This window comes from Alosa sapidissima, chromosome 14 (assembly GCF_018492685.1).
Source record: "Alosa sapidissima isolate fAloSap1 chromosome 14, fAloSap1.pri, whole genome shotgun sequence".
Classification (NCBI taxonomy): Eukaryota; Metazoa; Chordata; class Actinopteri; order Clupeiformes; family Clupeidae; genus Alosa; species Alosa sapidissima.
Genome location: NC_055970.1, coordinates 1,221,022 through 1,242,498, shown reverse-complemented (window position 1 = coordinate 1,242,498; position 21,477 = coordinate 1,221,022). Strand labels below are relative to the sequence as shown.

The following is a 21,477-nucleotide window of genomic DNA, read 5'->3' as shown; positions in this document are numbered from 1 at the left end:
CCTGCAGAGCGCGCCATTAGGACAGGGAATCACCTACTTTGTGGACGGCTCTAGCCATAACTATGACAACAAGACGCATGCAGGGTTTAGCGTAGTACAGATGACAGGTCCCGAGACGTTTGCGACAATTATGAGTGAGCCATGCACACAACCATGTTCAGCGCAACTAGCTGAATTAAAGGCGCTGACAGCAGCGTGCTCTCTAGCGGAGGGACAGGATGCAACCGTACACACGGACAGCGCCTATGCCCACAACGTCTGCCATGTGCATGGCGCTCAGTGGAAACAGAGGGTTCAAGAAATCGGATGGGAGCCCCATCCAGCATCTGGAGCAGATTCAGTTGTTGTTAGCAGCGATGATGCGTCCAAAGGCACTGGCAATATGCAAATGCAAGGCACATTGTAAGGGACAGGACTACATTACTCTAGGGAATGCACAGGCAGATGAGGCAGCAAAGGAAGCGGCGTTGGAGGCTAGAAGGTCAAATGCCGCCCCTAAATCTCCACAGGATAACGAACCACATAAAATACTGCTCAACAGGACGGGGCACAGCGTGCCCTGCCCTACAAAATGCCCCTACCCTTACAACACATGTATGTGGTGCTCCCAATGGTGCGATGACGACCACAAGCACCAGGTAGATCCCGTCTGTTGCGCGCTATGCCAGAGGGCCAGTTGCCCCGAGTGCGGGGACAAGCCCTGTGAGGCCAGGTACTCGCCAGGCGTAATTGATCGCTTTCTTACGGCAACCGACACAGTAATACAAGCCCCAGTGGTTCGAACCTTGCCTGACGGACGAACGCTTAGAATTGTGGATCCCATGCTCACGCTTAGCGCTATCAAAGACGCGCAGAGTGCGGCACCGCATGCCGAAACACTGCTGTGGGAGGAAAGGGGTGCGTCGAAAGGCAGAAATGGGGTGTGGAGGAGTCATGATGGGAGGGTGGTGGCCCCAAGTAGACTCCTTGATCTCCTCATTCATGATGCGCATGATGTGGATCATTGCGCAAGGGGGGAGGTCAAGCGGCAGATACTTGACAAGGGGTTCTGGGCCCCATACCTTCAAGATCGCATCAATTACGTGCTAAGAAATTGCCACACCTGTGCCACGCACAATTACAGAAACAACATAACAATAGGCATAGGACCACGGCCCCTGGGACACGTGCCACTCCCAGAGGGACCGTTCAAACACCTGGTAATGGACTACATCGACATGGGTCGAACGGTAAACGCGTACAAACACGTGCTGGTGATAATATGCCGCTACTCACGATGGGTAGAAGCCTGTCCAAGCCGAGGGCAGGACGAGAAAACGGTGATTCGATTCCTAGCAAGGGAAGTGATACCCAGGTTTGGGATCCCAGAAATAATCAGTAGCGACAATGGCCGAGCGTTTACGGCCAACACGTGGAAAAAGATTGCGCAGGCGCTGTGCATCAAGACTCGGTTTGGTTGTGTTTACCACCCGCAGTCTCAGGGGATGGTTGAAAGGGCGAACGGAACGCTGAAAAATAAGATAGCGAAGATCGTCCAAAGCGCACATGACGATCCAAATCTGCCAAACTTAAATTGGGTTGACGCGCTGCCAATCGCGCTGATGAAAATGCGTTGCGAAAAAAATCGAACCACGCATCTGACCCCGCATGAGATGGTGACGGGGCGGGCAATGCCCACACCACGGTTCAGAGGGGATCAGAGGCCTCCGCTGGAAATTCTAGAACAGGAAGTAAGCAGTTACATTAAACAGCTCTCTCAAGTTCACAGGGCAGTTTTCAACGAGCAGAAGAGAAGAGAAAGAGCTCGGGAGCGGAGGACTGAGCCCGGACCGATCCAAGTGGGAGACTGGGTATACCTGAGGGTGTTTAAGAGATCGTGTCTCGACCCCAGGGCAGAAGGGCCCTACCGAGTGACCCAGGCTACCCCCCGGGCGGTAAGAGTGCAAGGATCAGATTTGTGGTATCACCTTAACTCTTGTTACAGGGCGGTGCCACCAGAAGGAGCAAGAGGGCCAGAGGAAGTGGAAGACGATGACGGGGGCCAGGGCCCGCCAGGACCCCCACCAGACTCCCCCGGGGAGGATGATGGTGGTGGGGAACAAGGGGGAGGACCAGGTGCGCGTAGGAGTACGAGGCGGAGGATACTGCCGGCTCCTGCTGATGACCCTGGGCGGAATGTACCTAGGGTGCCTGTTGTTTTCCCTCCCCTATCTGTGCCTACAGGTGCTGGCAATGCTGGAGCCGAGCCAGGCTCGAGGATGGGAAGGCGACATCCACCTGAAGTGGGAGCCACTCCCGAATCCCAAGTATCCAGACCTGCCACCGCCTCGACCAGCGGTGATCCACCAGCTGACCCCACAGCCCACTCTCGGGCCGCGACCACACCCGACCTCACGGGGAGTGACGCCGAAGAAACGCCGAGGTCGGAAGAAGAAGCGCCGCCACCGCCACCACCACACCAGCAAGGGAACGACACCATCGACTTTGGGGACTTCTACGCCGACTGGGATTACCCGTACCCAGCCGACGCCCCCGCTGACGACCAGACTGGAGCACAGCCATCCGCCGCAGAGATTGCCGAGGCCCTCGACGCGCTCAGGCTACCCGCTGTCCTTACGCCTCCCCCCCGGACACCTCCTCGACAGGGCTCGCAACTTCCTGCGGAGCCTGTGGAAAGGCCGACGGACTCAGGGCACACCACGGGCGGTCCCCACTTCGGGGACAGCCACCCAGGGACCAGCCAAGAGACAAGACGAGTACTCCAAGGGATCGGCCTGGACGACTCCCTCGATGCCCACTGGACGGGGGGCTTCGAGGAGGCCATTGATTGGCCTCTCCGGAGATTCCCAGAGGACGACGAAAGTGACGAAGGGGGTACGGACTGCCGCCCCCAATAACGATCTGCGAAGGGACGAAGAGGAGCTGCTCGACGACAGTGCCCTAGACACGAACAACATTCTGTACATAGGGGGATCAGGAGATGAGATGCCCACCCCAGAGTCAGAAGCATCGGGAAGTAACGAGTACATCCCGGTGCTGGACAATGCAACGACTCAAAGCAAGAATGAGAGCAAAGATGTAAATAGTACAGGCACGCTTCTAGAAAACCTGTCAAAGAACCAGACTGATGGGACTCAGGCCAAAGGGAGAAGAAAAAGATCAACAAGCGCTCTGGAGGCGTGGGAGGACAATTCATGGATGCAATGGGCCAAGTACACAGCAAAGACAGTAAAGCCAGAAGGAGGGTGCTATGTGTGCTCAGCAGTGAGACCAAAGCTGGCCATACTACCAGCACCAGGAACTGGAGAAGAGGATGCGGTATATCGAGCGTCGGGAAGGCAGTACAAAGAAGACAAGCTGTCTCCCTTTGCATGTCTTGAGCAATTAGGAAATGAGAAGTTACGTAAGTGGTGGACTGGTATAGGCCCCTTATATGCAGAGCGAATAAAAGGAAAGGAAGCACACAAGAGCCAAGAAAATGAGGCAAGATGTAGAAAAGACTACCCAGGCATGGGAGCCAGGGTAGCAAGGAAAACCCACCGCGTTTATGACATACCGGAAGACGTAGAGTTTGAATGCTTTGAAGTACCCCCCACGGAAAAAACAGTCAAGGGAGGCACGACGGATGTAGGAGCGTTTGAAGGACGCTGCGCAGCAAAGTGGGTCCACGAATCCAACAGCCTCTCGTTTCGCCTGGAAGAGAGAAGCGAAAACGGGAAAAGGATTGGAGTCGAAGCAAACAGCACGATGCTAAGGGTAAACTGGATGAACGAACGGGATGTTCCGCTGGCAGACTTATGGTGGGCCTGTGGAAGACGATGGGGGCTGCGAAACACCCTTCCGAAATACTGGAAGGGAAAGTGTGCAAGGGTCACCCTGGCCCAGCAAACCTACATAGTCCCCTGGTCAGAATGCAACTCAACATTGAACTCGACCGGCCCAGGGCGCAACCAGCAGACACCCGTAGAAGGGAACCTGAGGAGAAGTCGGAGGGACGCCGACGATGGAGTATATATGGACGTATTCGGACAGCCCCACAACGTCCCGAGACAGTTCAAAGCACGGGACGAGGTGCTCGCCGGATTTGAAGCCGCCATCCCCGTCTACGGAGCATCCATAGGCGTCGCCAAGAATGTTCAATGGATCAACTACATCCACTACAACGCCCTACGGTTCATGAACGCCACTATGGATGCGTTCAACGCATTTGATAGGAGGCTGAACGCCACCACAAAAATGGCAATGGAAACCAGGATAGCAGTGGACTGGATACTGGCAAAGGAAGGTGGAGTGTGCGCAATCGTCGGAACAGACTCGTGCTGTACGTACGTCCCAGGTGAAGACGAGAACATGGATGACTTCACAAACGCGATGAACAGGCTTAAGGCCGTCAATAAGGAGGCCCACGAGAACTCTGGATTGGCACCGACATTTGCTGGAATCCCGGATATCTTTGCCCCCGTAACCCAGTGGCTAACGGACACCTTTGGGTCATGGGGGGGTAAGATTGTAGCATTTCTGGGAAAGTTATTGTTTGGAGCAGCCTTAGTGGTAGGAATGTTTTGCTGTATTACTCAATGTTGCGGTAAGGTTTGCTCCAAAGTGGTCGCTAGACAACTAGTGGTCCAAAATGTAAGGATGCCCTGGGACGAGGAGGATGCGAGTGAAAGGATCCTTTTAGTACAAACTAGTGTGGGACGAATAATGGAAAGCGAATTCAACGAGGGTTATGTAATGGAGAGCGACTTCGTCGCCCGGATGCAGGAGCAGGAGCGGAAGCAGGGGCAGGAGTTTCCTCCCCCGGAGTTTCCTCTCCCGGATATATACGAGTAGGGGGGGGGTCCTGCGAGTCACCCACCTCTACACACACACTGACGCACACTCACATACACAACACTGACAGGTAATTCACAAGGCACGTGACTGCACGCCCAGGTGACAGAGTCAAGGGATACTAGAGTCAAGGGGTATTATGGGCTGTGACCTGATACGAATAGGTCGCCTTAAGTGATCTTGATTCAATTTCATCTTAGTGCTTCGCTATACATAGACGGTAACTTAAGTTTTATGGAGGTGTAGCCCTCCACTGCAAGGCCATCCAAACCTGGATAGATGTAACCAAAGCTTGCTACTAGAAGTAATCACCTCACCCCAAGTTACCGCACGCCGGACCTGGCCCGCCTAGTGGTGTGGCAGGTGTGTGGCGCGGTCAGCGCTCGAGGACGGGTACGACCCCATTGGCCAGCAGGGGCAACCTAAGGCAGAGCATGGCGGCCCGTCCCCTCGGTGTAGCGCGCCTGCGGCCGGCGTGCTCACCCATTCTCGCGCTAGTGTGAATGCCCGGAGGACTCCGGAGGAGAAAGGGGATGACGATGCGAGTAACAAAGGGGGGTGTAGAGTGACGCCTAAAGGCCAGAAAAGGGCCATATATATCACTTACTACTAGAGGAGCCATTAGGGGATGGGCAAGTGACGAATAGGATCATGAAGTTGTTATGTAACTCCGATTTGGCACCAATGGCCGTTGCATGAAATTTCTTTATGCTCAAAGCGACTAGCACATTAGCCGCTTTGGGGACAAATCCGTCTCGGGTCCTAGCCATATGTTCGTAACAAGGAATTGGTCGTTCACTTGCTCCAGACGCCCGGGGCTCTTGATTATTTACTCGCATACATAAGGTCTGCAGGACCCATGCGCCCGAGAAGGGTATAGATGAGTGACGGATCAGGCCGCACCAATGCCCTGCATTGAGTGCCATGAAGCACGGGGTTTTACCTGACCTCGTGTACTTAAGGTGACTGGTTGACATATATGAGGTTTCAGGCCACTTTTGGGACATATCCGTTTCGGGTTCCAGCCATTTGTGTTATTCCATAAATGGGGAGATTTCACAGCGCGTTCTTGAAAAAACGAGCAATTGGTCTTTCTGTCACTTGATCTGGGCGTTCAGGGCTTGCTTACCGATGTTATTTACTCTCATAAAGGCAATGATGCCAACACATTTACTAGTTATAAGGTTTAAGATTTTACGTCCGCATTAAGGTTTGTAGTGGTAGACACCATCCCCCTGTGACTCGCTCGTGTGCACATAGCCTGAGGTGTCATGACAATATACAGGGTTATGACACACTCCTCTGTTTAAATGATGCTTATGCTGCATAGTGAGGCTAATTTAGCCTCAAAGGGGGGAATATGTGGTGATATTATCTAGACATAATAATAATAATGCTTGTGTGTGTGTACTGGTCTATTAAGGAGACCTTCCATTTACTATGAGAACATTGTTTGTGCAACCGTCATGCAACATTTACTGGACGTCATGAGACTGGACGGTCAAAGGCTAAGAGTGGAAGTAAACAAGACAGGGCCTGGGAGAGAAAGGTGCTTACCAGAAGGGCATAAATAGAAGGGGCTAGCAGAAGAGGAGAAGCAGGGACTTCCAAGAGAGGGGAAGTGAAACCAAAGTTGAAGTGACACATAGAACCAAATCAAAACGTACCCTGCCTGGCAACAGATTACACATAGAACCTGGACACATGTATTCTGCCTAGCAACACACATTTTTTAATGTTTATATGAGGAGGAGTTTCCACCAATATCTCGAGTCCCAAAACGCTCTGATTGGCTAAAAGGGGCCTGGTGACGTTCCTGGGGATAGGAACGCCTCTCAGGCCCCCGAGAGTATAAAGGAGAGAGCTCAGGCACATTCAGATCAGATCTCATCGGGGTAGCAGCTGCCACTCACCACTCTATTGCCTGACGGTCCAGTCCTGACGCTGTTTGGATTGTATTATCACTGCAATACGGTGAATAAAGGATCAACAGTCTCCAGCTTCTCTCGTCTTGGTGTTCTCCTTCGGGTCTTTGACATCAGAGTGCTAGTTGGATTGGAGGTTTTTGGAAGTGGATGATTTCCACGACAGTAACACTGTAGGTCCTACACCTCTCTTCCTAAAATAAATGTTAGGCTCTGTTTTAAGCTACTGCACCAGGATTGTGTAGGCTAACCGGCTACAACACTAGTTTTACAAGCGCACACACTAAATGGATAGCTAGGGTTAAAATGCGGACTGCGCCTTAAAATTGGCGACTTTTTATCTATCAGCACAATGATACAGTAGGCTATTTCCACTAAATATTCAGCTCAATATTATGTGCAAGACATTTACTAAGTATGCCAAAGCTTTGATATCTTAGCACCGTCACCATAACGTTACATTTTCTCATGGTGAGATGGCTTCCTGAAATATGTTTGAGACAAGGGGCGCAAGGTTGCGACTCCAATTGCGACCGTCTCGGGTCCTAGCCATATGTTCGTAACAAGGAATTGGTCGTTCACTTGCTCCAGACGCCCGGGGCTCTTGATTATTTACTCGCATACATAAGGTCTGCAGGACCCATGCGCCCGAGAAGGGTATAGATGAGTGACGGATCAGGCCGCACCAATGCCCTGCATTGAGTGCCATGAAGCACGGGGTTTTACCTGACCTCGTGTACTTAAGGTGACTGGTTGACATATATGAGGTTTCAGGCCACTTTTGGGACATATCCGTTTCGGGTTCCAGCCATTTGTGTTATTCCATAAATGGGGAGATTTCACAGCGCGTTCTTGAAAAAACGAGCAATTGGTCTTTCTGTCACTTGATCTGGGCGTTCAGGGCTTGCTTACCGATGTTATTTACTCTCATAAAGGCAATGATGCCAACACATTTACTAGTTATAAGGTTTAAGATTTTACGTCCGCATTAAGGTTTGTAGTGGTAGACACCATCCCCCTGTGACTCGCTCGTGTGCACATAGCCTGAGGTGTCATGACAATATACAGGGTTATGACACACTCCTCTGTTTAAATGATGCTTATGCTGCATAGTGAGGCTAATTTAGCCTCAAAGGGGGGAATATGTGGTGATATTATCTAGACATAATAATAATAATGCTTGTGTGTGTGTACTGGTCTATTAAGGAGACCTTCCATTTACTATGAGAACATTGTTTGTGCAACCGTCATGCAACATTTACTGGACGTCATGAGACTGGACGGTCAAAGGCTAAGAGTGGAAGTAAACAAGACAGGGCCTGGGAGAGAAAGGTGCTTACCAGAAGGGCATAAATAGAAGGGGCTAGCAGAAGAGGAGAAGCAGGGACTTCCAAGAGAGGGGAAGTGAAACCAAAGTTGAAGTGACACATAGAACCAAATCAAAACGTACCCTGCCTGGCAACAGATTACACATAGAACCTGGACACATGTATTCTGCCTAGCAACACACATTTTTTAATGTTTATATGAGGAGGAGTTTCCACCAATATCTCGAGTCCCAAAACGCTCTGATTGGCTAAAAGGGGCCTGGTGACGTTCCTGGGGATAGGAACGCCTCTCAGGCCCCCGAGAGTATAAAGGAGAGAGCTCAGGCACATTCAGATCAGATCTCATCGGGGTAGCAGCTGCCACTCACCACTCTATTGCCTGACGGTCCAGTCCTGACGCTGTTTGGATTGTATTATCACTGCAATACGGTGAATAAAGGATCAACAGTCTCCAGCTTCTCTCGTCTTGGTGTTCTCCTTCGGGTCTTTGACATCAGAGTGCTAGTTGGATTGGAGGTTTTTGGAAGTGGATGATTTCCACGACAGTAACACTGTAGGTCCTACACCTCTCTTCCTAAAATAAATGTTAGGCTCTGTTTTAAGCTACTGCACCAGGATTGTGTAGGCTAACCGGCTACAACACTAGTTTTACAAGCGCACACACTAAATGGATAGCTAGGGTTAAAATGCGGACTGCGCCTTAAAATTGGCGACTTTTTATCTATCAGCACAATGATACAGTAGGCTATTTCCACTAAATATTCAGCTCAATATTATGTGCAAGACATTTACTAAGTATGCCAAAGCTTTGATATCTTAGCACCGTCACCATAACGTTACATTTTCTCATGGTGAGATGGCTTCCTGAAATATGTTTGAGACAAGGGGCGCAAGGTTCACGGAGGTGAACAGCTGGACAAACGCGAAATGACAAGGTGTTAACTAAACAATGTAGTAGGCCTAAGGTAGACAGGCTTTGTGGTTAAAATTATGAAAACCTGTAAGATTAGGCTAGTCTGTCACAGCTAACTTCAAGCACAGCTTACACGTGCTGAAATTAAAATTCAATATCAGCATCACACAATTCATTATCGGAAAATCCTGACAGCGAACCCAATGCAAAGCTAAAACACCATCCTTCAGTAAAGAAAAAAAAAAGAAGAAAAAAAACTTCATACATGATATCTTTTTAAATCAATTTGTTGACCTTTACCGTTTCATGGCTTCTGCTGAGAAACTAGTTTGCCACACACACTGAACTTGAATCAAGCATTCTTCAGAACGCAGCTGATCAACCCGTCCCGTCTCCTTTCACTTTCAATTAAATCCACTAGTAAATGGAATACACTACTTGCGGCGTGATATTTGGAAAGATGTGAAGCACAGAACCCGTCGTTATTGTCAGCGGCCTGTTATAACAATGGCTTGTGTTATACAGAAATATAGCCTACCTCTGACCGACAGACCCCCCCCCAAAAAAAAAAACTCATCGGATCTATCAATTGTGCGAAGTCAAAAAAAAAAAACGGAATTCCTTTTAAAAACAGAAGAATCACACCCCTGATAACGGCACATTTTTATGTTTTGTCGAAGACTGATTTTTGCAAGGCCAAACTCGCTAGCTAGCTAGCTGCTGAACTTTTTTGTTAGTAACAGTAGCTAACGTTGTTGTTTCCTTAGTTGACCCGGCAGGGCTGGACCGTAACGGACGCGAGAAGGGGACCTGTGAACGGTCAATTACGACATGGTAAGGATTTATTTATTTTGCTTAAGAGAACAGTCGGACAGCTTGCACCACTGTCTGTCTTACGTGAGAGGCTGTTATAACGTAAATGGCGGAAACAGTCGCCTTAGTTGCTAAACCTAACTTTTCCCTAGCTAACAAGCAGTAACGTTAGTGTTGTTTGAAACTGTTCTTTTCTGTCACGTTTGGTCATGTGTTGTGATGTTATCTGTCACTGTATGAAACTGAGTCTTTCTGGATGTGAGTGAACGTGTTAGATAGAGTTTGACTGTCTGTCAAACATTTTCATTGAAAAGACATGACTATGACCACTGAATATTATGCTAAACATGCTATAGATTGAATATCACTGACTCTTTTGTAAGAGTGACAGTCCACATGTTGCATTTATCTATCTATAAAGCAAGAAGCATCTGTCTGTCTGTCTGTCTGTGGCACGCATATCTCGCCGACCGTTTGTCAGACTGATTTCAAACTTGGCAGGTGTCTTGCTATCGGCATGAGTAAGTGCAGTGCCAAATATGACGTTGTTTGAATAAGAAATGCAAAAGATATTGTTAAATATATTGGTAAAAGAAGCACATTGGCTTTCGCCGCTAGCCACTCCCCCTCCCACACCACTGTACTGTAAGCTACCAGTGAGGATAGAAGCAGGGCTTTGAAAGAACTGGATCAGTGTAGGTTACACGGGTAAAAACATGTCTGACCTCAACAATAAAGTGAACTCCGCGGATTTTGCAACAACACGCCAAGACACACAGGTATGCAGTGGCTCTTCAAAATGACGTAAAAAATTATGTGCTATAAACGAATGATGTGCAATAAATCGAATAGCCCAGGCTACTTTGGACTGTCTTTAAACTTTGAATAAGCAAACAACAATTCCAACGGCAAGGTCCTAAATTGAAACGAGCGATAATGATCCCGAATTAAAGAACGTCTTAGAATGCCACACATGCAACGTATAACCAGCGACAAGCAACGAGTGGCAGACAGAGTGTGATGCTATATGAATAGCCCAGGGCCCACTTCCCCGATAACGACGGAGACACGCTCTTAAGAGGGTTTTCTACGATTCATCTTACGATCGTTCGTTTGGTTTTTCCGACTGTTTCCCGAATATGCTCGTAGCGTGAACGCGCGTGCACTGCTCTTAAGATGCTCTTAAGGGGAGCTGTCCACGTTAATAGTTCTGAAATATCCTCTGATTTGACGGTGATGTCAGGTGACTGCACGTCACAGCTATAGGCCTACCATTTAAACTTCGGATCTACACATTAATTCACATCAATACGAAAATAGAAACACTTTGACATCTGCATGTAAGCATCCCAAGTAGGTTATATACCACACAGCGACATAAATAATTGTAATTATTTTAAGATTAGATTGTTGCACCATGCAATAATTTTTCGCGGTGTCAAGAACACGTTTGAAGATAAGAAAGAAGTCGAGTAAGAAAGAGAGGAAATGTGTAGGCTTAGATTTTGATGCAGTAGGCCACATGTTGCTTTCTCTGCTTTTTACCTCATAGGCCTAATAAAATATAGCCTTCACTTAGCAAAGATAATGTCAAACTATTCTGGCAACGTCTCGTTTAATAACTTGATTGCATTTTTGTCCGCTTTTCATCACATTATTATGACCATTAAATGTAGGCTATTTTGCACGCTAAAATCTGATTCATCACAGGTAAACACAATAAAGAATGGGAACGTAAATTGGATTATGTATTCTAAGTTGTAATTCCTCTGTATGTGCTGTTGGTGACCTCAGTGAGAAGTACTGTTAAGACGCTCTTAGCCGGTAACGAGTACTCTGGAGCACTCGTAGATTTACGAGTGTTTTCACGACGCTCTTAAGCTACGATGGTTTCGGGAAACAGTCGGCAAATCTTAAGACGTTCGTAAGAGGGACTTTACAACGCTCTTAGGCTTAAGATGCTTTCGGGGAACTGGGCCCAGGCTACTTTGGACTGTCTTTAGACTTTGAATATGCAAACGACAGTTCCAACCGCAAGGTCCTAAATTGAAACAAGCGATGATGGTCCCGAATTAAAGAACGTCTCAGAATGCCACACTTTGCATGTGCATAAAAAAAAATGTTTGCATAACCAGCAACAAGCAATGAGTGGCAGACAGAGTGTGATGCCACTTAAAGGCCACCAGAAACTGTCTTTGAGTCACACCGTTGCAAATTCCATATGATGCATCATTCCACAAAATGGTTTGTTTTCTCTATCATCAAGTTATTCAATAGGCTAAGCATATAGCCTTGATTCAAAACAGCTGTTAGGATTATGTTATTTTGATTTGTAAAAAATGTCACATGTAGCCATGCTTAAATTCTGCTTACTTCACATGTATTATATTATTATATTGTAGGCCTATTCATTATTGAATGCTTACCTGGAATTATGTTTTTCCCTATTCTATTTTCAAACCAGGCCTACCTGCAGGCATGTAATTGGGCTACAGGAATACCGTGTTTGAACGGGCACTGCACTAGTTACTTGTAAAATTATTCTTTTTCCCTCCAGTGGTCAAGATGTTGAAGGAACATGGAAGGACAAATTCTCAGATTCAGACTTTATCAATGCAGGTAGGTGATGTACCTGTGTGCTGTCTGATGTCATTAAAGGTGATGTACCTGTGTGCTGTCTGATGTCATTAAAGGGCAAATAATAATTGAATAACGTGTTGAATGTTGTGCTTCAGTGATGCAGAAGTTTCTCATACCAGAAGATAAAGTGCTAATAGTAGAGCGGCTACAGGAAAAATCGTGCAAATTATGATACAAGCGTGGAATTCGGCAGGTATGTGCTCAAGACCAATAAAATCAAATCTACCTGATTGGCCATTTTTAATGGCGGCCATTTTCCAAAATGGCCACCATGAAAAACTCTAAAAATTGATTTGTTGTACAGAATTGACGAAGGAAATTATGATACAGCCATGAAATTTGGCAGGTATGTGCTTAAGACCAACACACTGTAACAAGATTCTGTGATTTTCACAGCATCACTGCTGTTTTTGAGAAAAATGTGTACTGTATTTGTGAATACAGTATGTTGCTGTGGTTTCGCTATGAATTATGGTCAAAAATGGTCAAACTACAGTAATAAAAATTTGCTGCAAATCATAGCACAGTAATAAATCTGACTCCTCCCTCACTTGTCAGCTTTTTGAAAATTTTGAAAAAACATGGCAGAAAATCAGTTGGGGTTTTCTGTTATCTTTTTGCACATAAATACAAAGTTAAGCTCCCAGATAGCAAGGTGACATTGATATTATGTTGATTTTCCATCCAAATCATCATTTTGAAAAGATATTGAAAAGTCATGGATTTATGGTTTACTAAGAAATGTTGACGTGGTGATTGAAACGTGACGTTTGAACTGTACGGCGGGAGATCATTTTTGAGCAACAGTTCAGTCAGAGTCTGACCAACGGTGTTCAGCAGCTCCACCTTAATGGTAAGCAAGCATTTATTTATGTACCGTTAATGTTTCATTGTGAAATTGTACTACATTAAATTCGGGCATGTGTACAGTCTAACTTACAAACTCATCCATGCTTGTTGGATCAACTAAGTAAGTAACGTTAGGCTAGCTATCATAGTTGCTGTGACGGTGGCATTAACGTTAGCTAATGTTTTATGTTACGTTAACGTTATGGCAGTCTCATTTATATTAGGCCTACCTTGGTTCTCAGTAAGTTACAGTTTATTATATTCATATCATTTATATAAAACATTCGCTAGTAGTGCTAGGCCTAGTATGTTACTGTCACAATGTTAGGCTGAAGATGATGTGCTGCTGGTTAACGTTAACGTGGAGGTTTAGCTGCTACCAGCTAACTTATGTAACGTTAACTCCTCATAAGTTAACTTTAAGTCACATCTGACTATCATTAACCGTTGTTCGGACGAACAGCGCGTATGGCTGTTGCTGCAAGCAAACATCATCAATGAGCTCACCCAGCTGGCTAATGTTAAATATACCTTGCGAAACTGAGTTATGCTAACACCATCTTCAGCCTGGCATTTTGACAGTAAACTCAAAAAACATACAGTATATATATAAATGATTATTCTAAAGTTTCACTTGTAAGTAGCCTTCAGTTTCAGTTGAAAATTGTTATCTAACACTGTTTAGCTTTTTTTCTTCTATTTCTGCTAGGTGCTGCTTCACTCTGCTACTGGTGGTGGATCAGGCTGACGGCAACCATTGGTCTAACGTTAGGATGCAGCACATGAGAATTTCTAAACGGAAAAAAGTGAATAAATGTACTTGCTTTTCAAACTAATAACAAGTTGTCAATGGTTATTTATGCAAGTTTGTGTAGCCTAAACCATACCTAGGCCTAGCCAAATTTATCCTGGCTGTAGATAAAGCAGGATATGAATTTCCCAAATTACTGTATATAATATTACAGCACTGGTAGTACTACTGTACTGTACATTTACAGTATCAGGCATAGGTACTGTGATTTCATATACAGTAGGTGTACTGTAGAGTGAAATACAGCAACTTGCTGGCAGCAAATAACCAAAATAACCAGTAAATTTTTTACAGTGCACAATACATTCTAACTGATTTTCCAGTTTAAATGATGGCCATTTTCCAAGATGGCCGCCAAAAAATACCATAGAAATGGATTTGTTGCACAGAATTGATCAAGCAAGTTATTATACAAGTGTAGGATGAGGCTTTAGCATGCTTGCTGCTCTTAGACGTGGATGACAGAGGGAACTACGATGCACTGGTAGGGGCTCTCCAACGACGGTTCGGGAACTTTACAGGAGCAGAGCTCCTCCGCAATGAACTAAATAACAAATACAGAAGACATGGCGAACCGCTATGACAACTAGCCAACGACATTGAGAGCCTTACCCGCAGAGCATATAGCAGCATTCCCCCGGCGGTACAGAGCGAGTTAGCCCGCGACCGGTTCATGCAAGCCCTCTCACCACCTGAACTGCGTGTGGAGGTGCAGCTGACACACCCACGGTCCCTGCACGAGGCGTTGGAGAGGGCGTCAGAGAGAGAGACGGCCCGCGCCTACATCACAAGGCCCACACAGGAACACGACGGCCCCCAGGTCAGAGCAACAGCAGAGGTTCCGCAAACACCAACATGGGCAGCGGAGCTGACGGAGCTAGTGCGGGCAGCCTCCCTGGGCACTCAACGGCGCCCGGACCGCACTACTAGACTGTGCTGGGGCTGTGGGAAACCCGGTCACCTGGTACGCTCATGCCCAAAAGCACCCAGGCACCAGGGAAACGACCCCGGGTCCGCATAGAGGGTGTAATGTGGACTACGAACCACAAGCCCCCACATACACCCTCAGGCGCAGCTGGCCCGAGGGCGGTTGCGGTAGTGGGCCGGACTTCATTTGGGGACCTCTGCCACATTCCAGTCACTGTGGAGGGAGTAACGTGTGTGGCGCTGGTTGACACCGGCTCTACAGTGACATTAGTGCGGCCCGATGTGCTCCCCAGGCGAACTGTGTTGGAGCCAACAGCAGTCCACCTGCAGACGGTGACGGGGGAATTGTCACCCATGAAAGGCAAAGGGACACGGTGTGGGTGGCGTCAGTCCAGGACCCCTGCATTCTCGGACTGGACTTTTTGAAGAACACGGGCTGTCGGCTGGATCTTGCAGAGGCCACCCTGTGCTTTCCGGGGGAACGGCCTGTCAACATGGCTCCACCCTCCCTGGGCTTCAACCCTACAACACCCCAGGTAACCAGCAAACACCACTGAAGCCAACAATGACCCTGTTGTAGGGACCGGTAGGCCCACTCGTCGAGACCCCTGTAGCCCCCCACCCCCCCACTTACAGCTGAGCAGAGACATGTTACATCCACCGCTGCTCGGAACACACCAGCCGCCTCCCCCACTACCCCCCTCACCTCACCTAGCCGCCTCACCTGCGCCACAGCCTGCACACACTATACAGACCCATAAGAGCCGGGCACCTGAACCATTGGCAGCCCAGCTCCCCCAAACGGAGGAGGGAAGTGTCGTGTCGGCAGTACGGGGTGTATGGCGACGGAACTGTTCTCATCTAAACCCCCAACAGGGTGAAGAACTGTGGCAACTATTGTCTCATTTCAAGGACATTTTTGCATTCAAAGAAGGTGACGTGGGGCGCACACACCTAATACAGCACGACATAGATACGGGTGACAGCCCGCCTATCAAGTTACGCCCACGTCGCCTCCCACTCGCACGCCAGGAAGCAGCAGACAAGGTGTTATGGGAGATGCAGCAGACGGGCATTGTGGAGCCGTCTGACAGCCCGTGGGCCGCCCCTGTCGTCATGGTCCCAAAGAAGAACGGTCAGTGGAGGTTCTGTGTGGACTACAGATGGCTCAATGGGGTGACAAAGAAGGACTCCTACCCCCTGCCACGGGTGGACGAGGCTCTGGACCAGGTAGTGGGTTCGGCCTGGTTCACGTCACTGGACCTGGGATCTGAATACTGGCAGGTGCCCCTCTCCCCCTCTGCCAAACCAAAGACTGCTTTCTGCACAAGACTTAGCCTCTTATTACAGGAGGTTCGTGAGGGGGTTCTCCTGTGTGGCTGCACCGCTGTTCAGGCTACTGCGCAAAGACCAAAGCTTTGTGTGGACCGGCGAGTGTCAAACAGCATTCACCTCGCTACAGAAGGCGCTGGGGGAGGCTCCCGTGTTGGCTCCGGCTGACCCCTCCCTCCCGTTCATCCTGGACTGTGACGCGAGTGGCCAGGGAGTGGGCGGGGTGTGGCCAGGGAGTGGGCGGGGTGTGGCCAGGGAGTGGGCGGGGTGTGGCCAGGGAGAGGCCAGGGAGTGGGCGGGGTGCTGGCACAGCTAAGCCCAGAGGGAGAGAGAGTGCTGCAAAGCGCAGGAAACTGGAATCCATGCATTTCCACTGAATTATTTTTGGAATCTGATCCCTTATCATACCTGTTCATTCTTACTCGTTGCTCGACTTATCGTGACTAAATTCAAGATGGCTGCAAACGCTAAACTTCGTGAAGATACTGTCTGTATAAATCGTCTTGTAAGTAAACTACCAGTGCTTTTTCAAAGTTCTCAATGTCTCGTTTTAAATGTCAGGGCCCTCGGAAGTCTACCAATGAAGTGTGGAGATACATTGAGCCTCGTAAATGGGTGTAAAACAGTGATTTATTTGCATGGCTAGCCCGATGCCGAAGCACCACTATTGAAAAAGCTGTTGGTAGCATCGGCTAACTAGCGCCAGATTTTGGAGTGCAGGGGACAAGCCGAGATGGGCTATGAGACATACGTTCACACTCGGTATCATGTTTCAATACACTTTAGGTCAATATCACACCGGAATTCTCCTTTAACATTCACTACATTTCTGTTTCCTTCTATGATGAAGTCATTGGAAATTCAATCAAGCAAAAAGGCCCATAACTGAGATTCAGTGTTTCACAAATTAACTATGTACAAAGACTACAAACCCTGGAAGGGCTAAATTAATCTTAGAAATCTCACTGAGGGACAATAGAAGAGAGCGTAGTTGGTAACTGTAACAAGGCAAAGAACTCGGATGCCAAGAAGAACAATATGGCAGTAAGTATCTCAGCATGGAAAAATAACAGTCCATTTCACAGCAAATGTGAGCAATTTTTCAATTGTGTTTCTAAGAAAACACCATCAACATTTCACCCTTTGGAATGAATTGAGTCACTGTAACTGTGCTCTACATCTACTATTCACATGTGCAACCACATAGTGCTGTGCACAAAAGCCCCAAACGGAAGCACTTGCATCTACTGTATGGGTGCAACCTTTGCTCACGTCCGGTTGCTGGAGCCCAGAAAGCCTCTGCACACTCAGGGGACCAGTCCTGAGGGCAGAGCTGCACACTCAGGGGACCAGTCCTGAGGGCAGAGCTGCACGCTCAGGGGACCAGTCCTGAGGGCAGAGCTTCCTCCTCTGCACGCTCAGGGGACCAGTCCTGAGGGCAGAGCTTCCTCCTCTGCACGCTCAGGGGACCAGTCCTGAGGGCAGAGCTTCCTCCTCTGCACGCTCAGGGGACCAGTCCTGAGGGCAGAGCTTCCTCCTCTGCACACTCAGGGGACCAGTCCTGAGGGCAGAGCTTCCTCCTCTCTGCACACTCTGGGGACCAGTCCTGAGGGCAGAGCTTCCTCCTCTGCACAGGTCAACTCACACCTTTACCCCTGCGTGGTCGCTTAGACCCACCTGTAAGTGCAAAAAGTGGCCTCGCAATCACAGAACAGTTTTCAATGAAATGCTGGTAGTGAACCACCATGCCTAAAAAGGAGCGGATCTTGCTTGCAGATGGCGTGACGCCATCAGCCTCCATCAAATCTGACTGTGAAACATTCACAATAGCCTCAACCTTATCTAGATTACTAGCCACGGCATCCTGAGAAATTATATGCCCTAAAAACTTAACAGATCTCCTAAGAAAATTGCACTTAGCAGGCGACAGCTTCAAGTTGTGCAATTTCAGCCGTTCAAACACCATGCGTAAGTATGCCAGACAGACAGAGAGCATCATCCTCATAAATGTAGCTGGGCTATTGCAAAGGCCCTGAGGGAGCCGGTTATATTCATGCAACCCTAATGCTGATGAAAAGGCTGTATATTTCTTGTCATCTTCATGTAACGGCACATTGTAATAACCGGACGTGAGATCCATGGTGGAGAAAAACACATTGCCACCTAAAGCTGCAAGGACATCAGCCTGGTGGGGGAGTGGGTGGGCGTCTTTCACAGTGCGTGCATTAAGCCACCTAAAGTCAGTGCATATCCGCAGGTCTCCGTTCTTCTTCCACACCAGCACCAGTGGAGAAGCGTACTCACTACTAGACTTTCTACTAATTTCCTTCTCCTCCATCTCATCCAAAGTCTCTTTCAACCTCTGGGAGTGGGCCGGGGACAATCTGCGATTTGGCAATCTGAATGGACGGTCATTAGTCAACCTAAACATGTGGCAGAACCCATGCGCCTCACCACAGTCAAGATGGTGACGAGAAAAGACAGACTCATTTTATTAGGTCAACTAACTTATCCTTCCAATAAGAGGAGACCTGACAACTGTCAATGGGTATAGCACCCAGTCCAAGACCCTGCAGAGAAGAGTCACCATTAGCAACACTGCTGCCAAGATCAATCTTGACAGATAAGCTGCCATGAGAACCACCTGCACTCACTTTAGCTGCATGCTGCGAAACAAGTCCTGATCAAAATCCTCCAGTGCAACGCATGGATATACATCAGCTACCTTTGCATTTTTGCGTAAGGTTACTGCAGCTGACGTGGGATTAAAAACCTTGACTGGAAGCCACCCATCTCCCCACATAGGAGAGACAACACGCCCTACTAGCATCTGCCTATTAATACAGCGCAAAGTGCTGGGCTCCACAGCAACCGTCACGTCCAGAGCAAAAAAAGCGAATTCATGACAAAGCTTCTTCAATGACCTTGGCTACTTGGTAGCTGAGGTTGTTTCTGGTGTACACGCATCTTTTGTTTAACAGCAACATCGAGAAAACCATGAATTGCCGTTATTAGCATATTAGTGTCATTGTATTATTAGCATGTCATAACCATTTTATTTGTTTGGGGGGGGTGGGGGGTGGCATCACGCAACGCCCTCCAAGAACTGGCATTATTAGCATGTTATCACCATGCTATTTGTGTGTCATAAGTGGCTTATTTGTCATTGTGGAACATTTTTAATATCTGTATCACTTCATCATCTATGGAAACATATTTAAGGAGTGAACAATTATTTACACCACATTTGCAATTTGCACATTTGAAATTTGCAAATTTCTTGCGTCTTTTTGAACGCCATCTTGGAAAATGGCCAGCATTTTAAATGGCAAATCAAGTGGATTTGATTGTATTGGTCTTGATCACATCCATGCCAAATTTCATGCGTCCATCATAATTTGCTTTGACAATTCTGTGCAATAAATCAATTTCTAGGGTCTTTTTTTGGCAGCCATCTTGGAAAATGGCAACCATTTCAAGTGGCCAATCAGGTAGATTTCATTGTATTGCTCTTGAGCACATACATGTTGAGTTTCGTGCTTGTAACATAATTTGCTAGGTCAATTCTATGCTATAAAACAATTTCTGAAGTCTTTTTTGGCGGCCATCTTGGAAAATGGCCACCATTTCAAGTGGCCAATCAGGTAGATTTGATTGTATTGGTCATAAGAACATACCTACCAAGTTTCATGCTTGTATCACAATTTGCACGATTCTTGCCAAATTGGCCTTGTAGCCGCTCTACTATAAAAGTCGCAGATGAACAGGGCGGATGAGGATGTCTTTCCAGAACTTGCAACCGAAGCAATGTGTTTTGCCATCTCTACTGATGATGGTAAGGGGATTGAACATTTCCTAGTTTGTTTTTTGCAGAAACGGTTTTAAAGATTTGTTAATGTTTGTCAGAAAAAAATGTCAGCTGCTTGCAGATGACATCCTGAGCAATCAAAAAATGTATGTTAACTCTCCTCTATCATGTGCATTTCAGTCATCCTACTTGCAGAATCATCCAAGAACATAGCTGACTGCTCACACCCAACAGAATTTGCAGACTACTCCAACCTGATAGAATTTGTGACACTCGCACCTTGTGGTAGGCAGGCTTATAGTGAATGTTTATTATGAAATACAAAATGGCTCTCTCATCTAATAGGTCAAGTTGTGATTTAAGTAAACTAAACCTTGGTGTTCTTTGGTGTCAAGAGATCTTTTGGAATGAAAACGTGCTAGTTCTTGATCTTTCTTGGCACCCGACTGTATATGGCAGTTTTGTGTTTGTTAATTTATGATTGTGTGTGCCCTGTAACCTAATGTTGTTATTTGTGGTCCTCAGATTTTACACTACTGCAGCTACAGTAGATGGTGAAGGGTCTTCCTGCCCAAGTCTTACAGATACGTTGTCCCTCTCAAGCAGTCTAAGCAGTCCTCAAAGTGATGCTGGATCTCAAATGACTTGGACATGGACATCACCCGCGCAAAAAAATTAATCTTATAACTTCCATACTTTGTTGTGTTGGCCTTTCTTTGTTCTTGTTAGCCTTTCTTCAAAATTAATGTCTTAATTTTGTCGTTAATTGTTGTTTTGTATTTTAAGTGAAAACATCCCTAGAAAGATACTGGTTCTAGAAATGGATAGATTAAGACATTTCAAATCTTTTAATGCTCAAATGTCCTATGGGTGTGATTGTATGTTGTGTCAGAGGGTTGTATTTTTTAATGTATCAACATTGCTGACTTAATATAAGCTATATGGAATTCACTCTTGTTCTTATGTACATGTTTATGTACTTAAATTACAACTTTAAAGTCTACCTCATGTTAATACATTACTGCATCACAGAAAAGTTCTTTGTTATCTTGTCAGCAATGCTTTTATACAATGTTTGCACTTTCTGCATACAGAGATGTGGTGCTGACATGATTTTTTAAAATATATAACTGCTTGTCAATTAAGCAGTTTGTTTTAAATATGAAATTGGGTCCACACTAATCACAATATGTTTGGTTGGTTGGCTGTAACATGTTTAAACAGTTTGTCATTCAAAATGTCAAACATGAATTTAAAATAAAAATGTGTGGTAATGAATGTTGTCTGTAGTCATTTTC

At 46.9% G+C, this 21,477-nt stretch overlaps 2 long non-coding RNA genes across 2 annotated transcripts; both read left to right on the top strand.

Moving 5' to 3' along the window:
- Positions 1-13,116: 13,116 nt before the first annotated feature.
- Positions 13,117-14,143, top strand: LOC121682178. Its single transcript, XR_006022456.1, has 2 exons — positions 13,117-13,305; positions 14,011-14,143. It is a non-coding gene; the product is annotated as an uncharacterized LOC121682178 (long non-coding RNA).
- Positions 14,144-19,609: 5,466 nt separating this feature from the next.
- On the top strand, positions 19,610-21,457 carry LOC121682177. The gene is made up of 3 exons (XR_006022455.1): positions 19,610-20,206; positions 20,360-20,464; positions 20,705-21,457. It is a non-coding gene; the product is annotated as an uncharacterized LOC121682177 (long non-coding RNA).
- The last annotated feature ends 20 nt before the right edge of the window (positions 21,458-21,477 follow it).